The sequence below is a fragment of the Equus quagga genome, chromosome 15, assembly GCF_021613505.1.
Source record: "Equus quagga isolate Etosha38 chromosome 15, UCLA_HA_Equagga_1.0, whole genome shotgun sequence".
In the NCBI taxonomy this organism is placed as follows: domain Eukaryota; kingdom Metazoa; phylum Chordata; class Mammalia; order Perissodactyla; family Equidae; genus Equus; species Equus quagga.
In genome coordinates, this window is record NC_060281.1 from 60,343,668 (window position 1) to 60,356,205 (window position 12,538).

Below are 12,538 nucleotides of genomic sequence, written 5' to 3' on the forward strand. Positions count from 1 at the left end.
ATTGGCAAGTGATCTTAAGAAGGAGCACGTCAGTCTGTTACACCAATTATTTCTCTTTTTAATATGTTATTTTGTTTTGATTTGTTTTGTTTAGTCTGTGTCTTTTTTCGCATTATCCAGGAATTCTGAGACGAAGTGCAATCGCCACAGAAATCCTGTGCTGCTCTTGGTTATCATTGAGAGGTGGATGATATCCGGTACTGGTGAGAGTATGAGAAATGGGTACTCCTCTACACCGTGTATGCGAGTGGGAATTAACGGTTATTGGAGGGAATTTAATACAGTCTTTCAATTTTAAATGAGTATTCTCTGTAGACCAGCATTCTCACTTTTAGGTGTCTGTTCTACAGAAATATTTGCATATGTGCTCAGACACATTCTAGGTTTTTCTCTTCAGCATTATTATTTAAAAAAAAAATCAGATCTACAGGGTCTTTTAATCATTATTTTTAATTGTGGTAAAAAAAACACACATAACGAAATTTATCATCTTAACCATCTGTAAGTATACAGTTAATGTTTTTTAATAGCAAAAGAGGAAAGAAAAAGAAAGGAAGAATGAAAGAAAAGGAGGGAGAGAGGGAACAAAAACAATGAATGAAGTGGAAATAATCCAAGTTTTATTTTTTCCTCAATAGGAGAAGAATTTAATTCATTTATATGATGGAATCCTATGCAGAAAATTTTTTTAAATTATGATAGGTTCACATGCAGTTGCTGAGAAAGATCATGAAAACAAATCAAGTGAAAAATGTAATTTGCAATACTGTGTGTAGTGTGCCGTCATTCGTATGAACTGAACCCTGCGTGTGTAGGCGGAAATGCACACTTGTGAGTCCATGGGAAAGGTTTCAAAGGCTCCACCTTTTAAAGAGAGGCCATAGCCAACAGAGGTTATCTCCGAGATGGGGGGGATAGGAGGAAAACTTCTATTTTTCTCTCTGTATGTTTTCATATTAGCTAAAATTTTAACTAGGAAAATCTAATCCTGTAATCTGCACATAATCTAAAGAAAGAAGAACTCTAGGATACAACCTTATGTGCAATACTGAGTGACACGGCATTGAAATGGAAATAAAATCTACATAAACAATTTTTAAAGTATCCTTTTATTCCTGGTTTTTATCATGGTTTTTAAGGAGAATGACAGACGTTTACCTTTCTCTTTTCTTGAATAAGATTTATTTCCATTCTTTGTTCTTTTCTGAAAGAAAAGAAGGTTTATTTCCACCATTGCACTAAATGGTCACCAGCACCCTCCTTATTCCTAAATTCAACAGACGTCTGATTTCTGGGCAATATTTGACACCATTGGTGACTTCCTCCTCGACAGACTTTTTGCCTTAAGTCTTGATCTTTCTTGTACCTTCCTGGCATCTCCTGCTTAATCTCATTGTCTGGCACTGTCCTCTGCCCATTGCTCACAGGGCTGGCCTGAGCCCTCTTGCAGCCTGTCTCTCCCAGGCTGATGTGGTCCACATCAATGGTCTGACTGCCACCCCAGAGCTGATGCATTTCAGATCTGGATATTTAGCTCAGATCTCTCTCTCTTGAGCTCAAGATCCACATCTCCAGGTGCCCCCTTCATCCTTCCATTTAGATACCCAACAAGTACGTCTATCTCAATTTATGCGAAGCTAAGATCATCTCCCACCTTCCTAATCCTCCTCCTTTCATTTTCAGCTCCAGGACTGTCAGATCCATGAGAGCAGCAATAGGCTTTGCTTCATCAACACTGCATACTTGGCACCCAGGCCACTGTCTCATACTTCTTCTTAGATACACATTGGAGTGAACTGGAAGGCGAGAGAATCCACCCAGTCACTCACGCCAGACAGCAGGATCCCTTCTTCCTCTGTCACTCAGCCATGCAAAGTGCGCAGACCACCGTTATTGCTCATCTGATTCCTGCAACAGCATCCTCACGTGTCTTCCTTTCCTTGATGCCTCCAACTCATTCTCCACACTACTGGCAGGGAGATCTTTCCTGAAAGTAAATCTGGGTAATGCTAGCTGCTACAACAGAAACCCACAGTCTCAGTAGCTTAACACAATAGAAACCTATTTCTTGCCCTCTATAAAGACAGAAATGGTTGTTCCAAGTGGTGATTCAAAGACCCAGGATTCTTGAACATTCACAGCCACCTTCTAAGGACTGCAGAAGCACAAAGAGCTTGGAGGGCAGTGGTTGGAACGGCACACACCGCTTCCCCCTGCTCCTTGCTGTGAGAACTCAGTCTCATGTCCACACCTGGTTGCAAGGAGCCCAGAACATAAGGTCTGGCTGAATGCCCAGGTAGAAGAGGACCTGAGTCTTGAGATCAGCTTTGGCAGTTTCCCATTGTTTTTAGGATAAAGATTAAACTCCTTCATAGAGCAAACACGGTGTGTTAGGAACTGAGCTGTGTTCCCCCCAAATTCCTATTTTGAAGTCCTCACTCCTAGTGCCTTGGAGTGTGGCTACACTTGGAGAGAGGGCCTTTAAGGACTTAATTAAGGTTAAAGGAGGTCATAAGGGTGAGGCCCTAATCTAATAGGACTGGTGTCCTTATAAGTAGAGGAAGAGACACAGGGGCACACTTGCACAGAGGAAAGGCCACGTGAACACACAGAAGGCAGCCGTCTGCAAGCCCAGAAGCAAGGCCTCAGGAGAAAGCAACCCTGCCAACACCTTGATCTCGGACTTCAAGCCTCCAGAACTGTGAGAGAATCAATGTTGTTCAAGCCACAAGTCTGTGGTACTTTGTCACGGCAGCCCGAGCTGACTAACACAAGGCTCTTCCTAGCTTTACCCACTCTCCTCCCCATTCCCTGTCACTTCTCCAGGCTGACTCCAGCCTGACTGAGCTGTTTGTAGTTTCCTGACTATTCCCTGCTCTGCCTTACCTCTGGGGCTTTGCAATTTCCACTTTCTAGCTAGCAAACCCTTCCTTCCCACTCCTCCTGCTCCATGTACATCCCACAGCCCCACACCCACAGCGCTGGCTAACCCTCACTAATCCTGTGGGTCAAATACTCCACCTGAGTGTTTAAATCTTTGAAGCTAAAGCATTTGCTACACTGAATTAAAATGGACAATTCACCCATCTGCACAAGATCCTAAGCTCCCCGAGGGCAGGAGTTTGCCCACGGTTGTGCCCCACGCACTGGGATCAGCAACATGATGTATGAGGCCTCATGCAAAATGCAAATGAGAGCCACCTCATTGGAATTTCAGGACAGGACAGCAGAGCATCCTCAAGTCTGGGGCCCTTCTGAGTGCGGGTCTTTTGCAAATACACAGATCACATGCTCATGATGCTGGTCCTGCCTGGAGAATGCCAGTCACATAAGCTGAACACATACTGTGGGTTTTGTAAGACTTGAGGTTGAGTTCCAACTGTCTCACTCTTGACTGAAAAGGGAAAGCGAAGCCACATTGTTTTCTGAATAAAGTTGTAAAGGATGTTAGAGTGGGAATCTTTCTCTTTCAGTTTTGCCCAAAATACCAACATAATATATGGTAAAGACTAAAACAAAGACCAACAGAACTAAAAAGAAATGACAAAGCCGAGGCCATTCGCTAGCCAGACGGGAGCAATCAGAAATTCACTGAGTGGTCTGCTGAGACGGCTGGACAGGGGGAGCCCTCAGAACCCAGCAGTCTGCGCCGGACCGAATGAGCCACAGGTCTGCATACGCTCATTGGTCAGCAGCGTCTTCAGTCAGATTCTCTAGGGACCTGGTGTCTGAGGGTCACTCAGAGTTCTTGGTCCATTATCAGACTGGCTAGGCCACTGTGATGAGTTGTGATGAAGTACAAGAGTGGTTCAGGCACGTGCTGCAGAAAGGGGGAAATTTCGTTCATATGGGATACAAGAGTGATCTCTCTTTCCTTGTGTAGATTTGAAAAGGAAATCACCCAGAGCTCTAGACCCCTCCTAGATAGGAGAAATTGGAGAGAAGCTTTTGAGAGGGTATTTACAAGAGACTTTTCCTAAGAGAGCTGTTGAAGTACTAGTGGCCTCGCTCCCAGTGCCTGTGATGGGGTTTGGGGGCAGGGGTGGGGAGAGAAAGACAGAGAAAGAGTCTATAAGTGAGCTTGACTCATGCAGAGAGAGAGACAAGAGACAAAGAGAGAGACTTTATAATTGAGCTTGACTCATGTTCCATGGATATGCCAGACATCTGGATATTGCCCAGGAGAAATGCCAAAGGAGTGCAAATATGGATCCCAATAAACCAAAATGGGCCAACCTATAGCTGCCTGGCCTCTCAGGGCTTCAGTTCCTCAACTGTGAAATGAGAGAGCAGTTTGATTGTGATGTGAGGGTAGGAAAGCTTCACAGAGCTGGGCTACACAAGAGTGAAGGTCAAAACCACTTGGAAATACAGCCAAGCCTCCAAAAGGAGGCTGTGACTGCAGGGACCACCTGCCTTTATTCTTTGTTCCCTGGGGTTTGAGTTGCTTCTCTGACTTTCACCTCAGGAGTCAAGTTCTTTGCATGATGTGGGCAGGACAAGGAGAAGTTTCCAGCCCCAGACCATGAGGCTGACCCTGATGTCAGAAGACTGAGTCCTAATACTCCCCCTGTTATCGCACAAAGGGCATGATCTGCTCACCACAAGACAGAAGCCAATCGTCAAGAGGCAAGATGGTGGCAGAGAAAGCGTATTTTATTACAGCTTGCTAGCAAGGGGGAAGATGGCCAGCTAATGTCCAAAAGAACCATCTTAAGTGGGGCACAGAATCTTGAAGGAGTTATATAGGCCAGTGGGTCACAGGGGAGGGGGTTAGGAATGTTGATCTGGGAGTTGCCACACCAGATCTTTGTTTTCACTGATGATGGCTATCAGCACACTCTCTGTTCAGACGTCATTACATTTGTAAGGAACTCAAAAGAACGAAGTTATTGTCTTAGTGCAGCCGGGAGCTACATGCATAAGCAGGGGTCATAAAATCCACAGAGCAGGTGGATCTGGAGGGTACATAACCAGCTGGGTTAGTTAGGCAGAGGTCATTCAAAGTTACAATATGTTTTCTTTTCCACAGTATGGCTTCCCTTGTGTGGAGCTGGTATCATTACCCCCCCCCCCCCCCCCCCCCCCCCCCCCCCCCCCACCCCGCGTCACCCCATGGGAGCTGGATCCTGACCTTATATGAAATAAGGAGGTCTAGCTGGACAAGACATCCAGCTCAGACATTCTCCAAGCCCATGTTTCCGGATCTCTTCTTGACAACCAGGTGAAGATGACAACAATATAACCTAAGCCACCTACTCTAAGGAGAGATGGGCTCCATTCAAAAGCTACGCGGTAGAGAAAACGGGGTTTAGCAATCCCTCCCTCTCTTGGGGGAAGGAGGAAATAGCATTTGTTAAATTCTGCTATGGGCCAGAGACGGTGCTAGGCACTGCACGTGCATTATTTTACTTAAGTCTTCACAGCAACAAGGGAGGTAAGTACTGTTACCCCATCGTATGGATAGGAAAACTGAGGCTGAGAGCAGCTAAGCAATGTGTTCAAGTCCATTTCGCTAGTAGGAGACAGGTAGAGAAAATGAAGCCAGGGCTGTCAGACTACAAAGTCAAAGCTTTTCTACAAGGCCATCCTTCCCCATCTGCCAGCCTGGGCCCACACTGCCCTGGCTCAGGAGCCTACCCCAGGGTTGGGGGCGGGGGTGGGGGGAATAAAGGGATTGGTGGGTGAGGGTGAGGGAGGAGGGAGGCGGTCTTCCTCTGCCATCCTCCCCACCCCTCGCACCCCATGACGCATGTAGGCACCGGACCTTGCCCAGTGCCCTCCCGGAAGCTTAGCTGTTCTGTAATGGGAACCACGTGCTGCCAGTGTTTTGTCCTTGCTTTCTTTGAAATTCAGGGTGTCTCTACTAGTTTCAGGCGAGGCGGGCTGGGGGAGGGCGAGGGTAGCTGGGATCCGAAGCTGGATCTCTCCAAGGAGGGCTGGCTTTCGGTGCCCCAGGCCCCGCGCCACCACCCTGGGTGGGCCTGGGTGGACAGGATGAGGCGGCATTCCGTGTAGGAAAATGCCTGGAGGGAAGCCACGTTGGCCCGGAGATTTTTTCCCAGACCGCTGGGTGGAGGGATGTGTGAGCCAGGGGAACCGAACTCTCCCAGGGTGCGGCCCCGCCCCGCCCCGCCCCGCCCCGCCCCGCCCCGCGGCCCTGTCGCCCGACCGCAGAGGGGGAGAGGCGGCACCTGCGAGCTTTAGGAGGGAGGGAGGGGACCCTGGACGACTGCTTTCGGTTTCAGCTGCCAGCTGGCGGGAACCCTGGGGCCTGAGGGGAGTTCACTCTGGCTTTGGGAGAGGGCGAGGAAAGACCAACGGGACCCAGGGATCTGGTGTGTGGCTAGGACTGGAAAACAAGGATAGAGGGCGAGGCTGCTGTTGCTGTTGCGCTCGCAGGGACAGCAGCGCAATACCCGCTTTCTTAAGGGCACGGCTCTTGATTTCCATTCAGAGAGAATCGCAGGGTACAAGCTGGGGAGGGTCTGGAGGGCAGGCACTGAGAGCCACGATGGTATATCCTTATATGAGCACTGAATTTATATTGACTGCGTGTGACCTGCAATTAGTGATTGACTTAGGGAGAAGCCTGGTGAAGCTAACATTTTAGGCGTATGCACCAGTATGGCCCCACTGGTTGTGTTAGGCTAGCTTTCATTCTGATTGGCCAGTGCCCAGGATATTTTCACTTGCACGTGCGGCCTGCGCGTCTGGCAAATCAGCTCTGTGACCCCCTCCCACCTCCTAGGAGGCACCCTGTCGTCGGTCAGTGTAGCCTCGCTGAGGACAGCAGCCCAGGGTTGAATTCCAAGGGGAGAGCCGTGTGCCTCTCTCAGGACAGATGCTGGGGAGGCAGAAGTCCCTCAAAGCCCGTCCAAGAGGACCAGGATGGAGGCAAGGGTCGCGAGGACTCAGATCCTGAAAGGACAAGAATTGGGACAAGGGTTCTGGGCTTAGGCAAGGAGACGGGGGCCTTGGCATGGCAGGAAGACCCTCTAGGGTCCACCAGAAGGCCCTAGTCTGAGAATGCGCTGGCTGGGGGCTGAGCAAAACTCTGCCCCAGAATGTCTCCCCTGAGTGGCCAGAAATTCCCGAAAGATCTCTTGGGAGTGTTTGATGAGTCACATATGTCAGCAAAGCTGAGAGGCAGCACGCGGTTAGACACCTGAGCTCTGCGGGGGACTGCCTGGGCATGACCTTCATTCTGCCGCTTTCTAATTGGACCATCTTAAATACGGGGCTCCAGCACTCCATGCCTGATTTCTTCATCTGAAAGGGTAACCACTCCACAGGATTGTTTTGAGGATTAAGATTGTGATAAATGTTAGCTTCTGTTATTGCTTTAAATTAGTCAGATTGTTCTCTTCCTAATGCATGGTTAAGTCCACAGAAAGTGGGAGATGAAGCCTTTTATGGGAAGGTGGTAAAGAAAAGAAGTGGAAGGTGGAAGAGGTAGGCATTGACTGATTAATTAGTGCAGGGTCCCGGGGGAGGGGGATGGACCAGGGGCCCGCTATGGGGGTGTCTTTGGACAGCCAGGGGCAGCATAAGGGAAGGCCCTGAGGGAGGGGGAAGTGTGCTTACAAATGAGGGGCTCTAAGGGAGCTGTGATTCAGGTCTCACAGGCCTCCCCCTCCTCCCTGACGTCGGAAGGCGTCTGGGAGCTGCGGCTGGTGTTGCTCCCTCGCTTGGCTCGTCACTGCCCAGCCTCACCTGGCTGTCACCCTGCCTTGCAGACTCCTCTGGGTGAGAGTGAGAGAGAAAAGAGTAGAGTGGGCTTCTCAACTGCCCCTTCCTCCCACAGTTCCCTGGGCTGTACAACAGCCCAGCCACTTCTCCCCTCTAGCCCCTTTAGCATTCTGCTGGCTCTGTTTGAGAAGCCGCTTGCCCTTCTTGAGGGCAACAAGTTGTCAAACATACAAGATACATTTCTCTTTGTGCTCTGGTTCCAGACCCTCCACCGTGGCTGCCTCTCTGAAGCAAATGGCATCTTTGCCATACATCCTTCAAAGAAACTATGTGAAGAAAGTCCTTCACACAACGTGTTTCTTTCTCCTCTGTCTCCTCTGCTTTGGTCATGATCTTTCTGGGGGCAAAAGGAAACACCACTGCCCCAATGCCCCAGACCTCCACTGCCAGAGCAGGAGGAACTATGTATAGTCGTTGGAGTTGTGAGCCAGAAGTTTCTGGTTTTCCTCCCTTTTATCACATGGCAGGGCTGTTCTGTTTGACTCCTTATGGTGCCACATGATCAGTTTTGGCCGTTGAGTTCTGAGAAGTGACACACAGGAATATCTGATAGTTTGAGATCCTCTAGAATTCTTTTGGTCTCTCTAGCATGGCATCAGCAACGTTTGAGGTGATGGCTCCTCCACTGGCCTGGTTCCTCTAGTGCCCCTGCCTACCCGTGATAGACATATAGCCTGAAGAATAAATGACTCTTTGTTATGTTAAGCCACTGAAATTTGGTGGTTTATTTGTTACCACAGTGTAACCAAGCCAATCCTGACTGATACAATCATACATTATTTTTTCCACACCTTTGTGAAGCTGCTCATGAGGACTTCTGCCAGTGCTGTTGGAATGGGAAAGGAAGTGAAACATGTGGTAGGACCTTGAAGATCTGTGATAATTTCCTCCAGGGCTCACTTTTTTCGTAAACTCAGATTTTACTGCCTTGTGGAAAGGCACCAGGCTTGGAAGGAGCTGATCAGCTTTGAAGTCCAGGTTGTGCCTCTGATTCACTAAGAAACTTTTCCGAAGCCATATCACTTCCCAGAGCCTTACAAAAGAGAGAGAACATCAGCCTGGCCTACTGCTTCATGAGCTATTTGTAATCCAGTGAAATAGGGATGTGAAAGTGCTTTGTAAAGTATAAAATATTGTGTATATTAGCCATGAATATATTGGCTCTATAATCTCTGAAGAATTTTCCAGCTCAAAAAGTCTCTGTGGCTGCATAAGAGTTTATTCAAGAGAACAAATCCAACCTTTACACTGGACACCCGTATCATAGATAGAGAAAGGGTTGCCTGACCTGAGAAATAGTTCTGACTACAGGCTGAAAACCACACCAGTCATACAACTTCAGGAGTCTGAGGACCTTCTGCCTAATTCAAACGGATGCAGTTTTGAGTCTTCTCTTGGGTGCCACCTCTGCTGGGGTGCTCATGTGTCCCATCTTTTAGACTTGGGGACTTAACTGCCAGAGTTAAGAAACCCCTGCTGAACAAGTTGGGCACTTAGTTGAGAGTCCAGAAAGCCCAGGCCTTAGGACGAGGGCTAGTATCACTTGAGAATGAGGGCTACTCTAGACCCTCCCTACGAAACCTGACCTCAGCTGCATCAAGCTGAGCCACCAACTAAGAACGAAACTCACCTCTATTTAAAGGAAGACGATGTAATCAGCAATGTCCAGCATGGAGTAAAAAATGGCTAGACATACAAAAGTATAAGTGAATATGACCTATAACCAGGGGGAAAAAGCAGTTAATACAAAAAGACACAAAAATGATGCAAATGTTGGAATTAGCTGTCAAAGATGGCAATATAGCTGTTAGAGGATTTAGGGCATACATGGCATAGTGAGTGAATAGATGAGGAAACTCAGAAAAATAGAAAATAAAAGAAAAAAGAAAATTCTAGATTTTTAAAATTTGTATGTTGGATTCCTAACCCCCAATACTTCAGAATGTGACTGTACTTGGAAATGGGGTTGGGAGACACCTTTCAAGAGGTAATTAAAGCAAAATGGGGTCAAATGGGGGGGCTGTAACTTCATATGACTGATGTCCTCATAAGAAGAGGAAATTTGGACAGAGACTCAGAGGGAAGAGGACATGAAGAGATACATGGAGAAGATGGCCATCTCCAAGCCAAGGAGAGTGGCTCTCAGAAGTAACCAGCCTTACTGGCCCCTTGATCTTGGACTGCTAGCCTCTAAGATTGTGAGACAATAAATTTCTGTTGTTTAAGCCACCCAGTCTGTGGGATTTTGTTATGGCAGCACAAGAAACGAATTCAGATCTCAAGAGTCACAGTGATTTCTTCTGGGTTTTTAAATGCAAATAAAGTGCCTAAACATCAGAGGCATCTCTTTATCTGCATCATGTGAGTGTTCTGAGTCAAGTTGATATTTTTAATAAGTTAAGACATTTTGCCTTCCTCTTTTGATCATCTGCTTGTGATCATCTGGTTTCAATTACACTGGCTTTTTTTAATCATGAAAACAAAGTGGGGGCAGAAGTCTGCCTCATTTGTCTGCACAGGTCCAGGAGCACCATTCACATTGAGTGTGACAGGCGCGTCATCCCTGGAGGTGGGTAGCGCTGTGGCCCTCTTGCTGAGAACTGAAGCATTGTTGAGATCTGCTAGGAACTGTGAGAAGCAAGAAGGTAGGCAAAACATGGTTCTCTTCTTCAAGGAGTTTATAGTATTATTGTAACCACAGGACCAGGAACAGAATTTGCCACCCCAAAATATGCCTCTCTGGCATAAGGATTATTTTGAGCTGATGATTAAGAAACAGCAGACACAGGAAAAGCTCTGAAAACCTAGTGGAAGTTACCTTTTTGTAAGGGAAATTATACATTTATAAAGAAATCTCCACAGGACGTCTCCCAGGAAAAGGGGATGATCTTACCTCTAGAAACTTTTATCAGTGCAGAAGGCAGTGATTTAAATCTGCATAACTATATCCTCATTTACTGTGCTTTTGCTGGTAATCTCCCATAACTGACCCCTTCTTAAGAAGAGAATGTTAAAGCTGGTTTTCAGGGGCAGCAAGCCAGCTGGGAGCATGTGCAGAAGAGAAAATTTTGGCCTACCAATTGAAACCCATCCTGTCAGTGCTTCGGCATACCAGCTGCCTCCCTGATCCCTTAAACTTTACCCTAAACCTTGGATGGGTGAGACTGGTTTGAGAGCCTTGCCTCTGTTTCCTTGCCAGTCAATCTTGCAATAAGGCCTTTTCTTTTCTCAAAAGAGGTGCCATAATCGTTGGGTTCTTATGCACATCAGGCCGTGAACCTTTAGCCAGTAACAGTATATGAAAGAAAAATGAGTCCACATTTAATATGAGAGAGAACATAATAAGAAAATATACGTGCAGAATACTTTTACAATTTAGAAAGCACTTTGGATCCATTTCTGTATTTGATTTCTGTAACACAGGCAAAGCAGGGACTGTTATCTTCATTTTACAAATAAGAAATTCAGGACAAAAATGTTTAGTAACTTGCCTAATGTTGTAAGTGGCAGAACTGGGGCTAAAATTTAGGTGCTTGATACAAAGACAAACCAGAGAGGAGGGTGGAGGTTAAACTCTAAAACTCAACAGAAAGGCTGGTGAGCTGAGCATCAGATAGGGTGTTCTGAGCCTGTGGATCTGATCCACATGGACAAAAGTGTGGAGGGAGAAAACCCATAAAATGGTCACAGAAGGGATGGACAGAGAAGAAATGGGGACTGTAAGGGCTGAGTCATGTTTAATTTGTACTTAATTCCAGGCTGTTGTTCATGATGAGTGGAATAACATAATCTTGAAGGCTGGAACACTGTTTAATTCTTGTCTTCCCAGAACTTAACCTGATTCCTGGCACTTTAATCAAAAATGCACTAGAAATGTTTATTGTAAAAACAACGGAAGGCCTGTTTCCAGGATGATCTGGCAGCTGCACGGAGGCTGGTTTGGGTGTTGAGGACCAGGTGGGGAGGGGCCCTGGGAAAGGGGTCTCCAGTCAGAGAATTGGTTTTTGTTTGCACTGTAAGAAGACAGTATATTTTGACCAGGAAGCTGCCTGCAGTCAGTTGGAGAAAATGAAATGAATCCAAACTATTTTTTGCAGACCTTGGGTCAGAGCTGTCTCATTTTAAAGTTGCATGATAAAAGAAAGGAAGGAAGGGAGGGAGGAGGCAGGGTGTGATACTGGCACTGATATCAGATCTCCTGTTATTGGTTAAAACCGAAGCACTCATCCCCTTTCCCTGCTCACTCCTCAGCTTCCTGGCGCCAGAATCCACCATCCACCACGGAAGCAGACAACCAAGGACATCCACCTGTAGCGAGGAGGATCTGGCCATCCTCCTCGCTACAAGCAGCCTCACAAGGCCAAACACAGGCTGGTGGGAAAGCACCCAGCAGCAAGGCTGCAGGCTCCCCTTCACTACAAGCAGCTGCATTCCTTGCTACCTTTCAAACCCCTTGCCTCCCATCTTTTGGGGAGATGAGACAAACATGTCTTCTGGTTGATGTCACCCAAAATAAAAACTCTTTCCTTGCCATAAGCCTGGCGTTCCAGTTTTTATTTAGCCCCTCTTGTGTAGGGGGTAAAGAACCTGTCTATGTGCCCAGTAACAGGAGGGAGGGAGGCAAGAAGGCAGAGACAGAAGGAGGAAGAATGGGAGGGAGGGAAAGGTCAGTAGAAATTCTTACGGCCTTTTATCTGTCATCCTTGCCTTGTTGACTGTAAACACAGCTGAGCCCTAACTAAAGGGCAATTTCTCATGTTTCTTCCTCCCTCCTCAGCAGTAATCT

At 47.1% G+C, this 12,538-nt stretch overlaps 1 long non-coding RNA gene across 2 annotated transcripts; it reads left to right on the top strand.

Annotated features, from left to right (window-relative positions):
• Positions 1 to 6,899: 6,899 nt before the first annotated feature.
• LOC124227238 (uncharacterized) lies at positions 6,900 to 12,253 on the top strand. Of its 2 annotated transcripts, none has more exons than XR_006885428.1 (3): positions 6,900 to 7,280; positions 10,272 to 10,397; positions 12,004 to 12,253. It is a non-coding gene; the product is annotated as an uncharacterized LOC124227238 (long non-coding RNA). The 2 variants fall into 2 exon arrangements; XR_006885429.1 differs by having other exon boundaries at positions 10,272 to 10,321; positions 12,004 to 12,031.
• Positions 12,254 to 12,538: the final 285 nt, after the last annotated feature.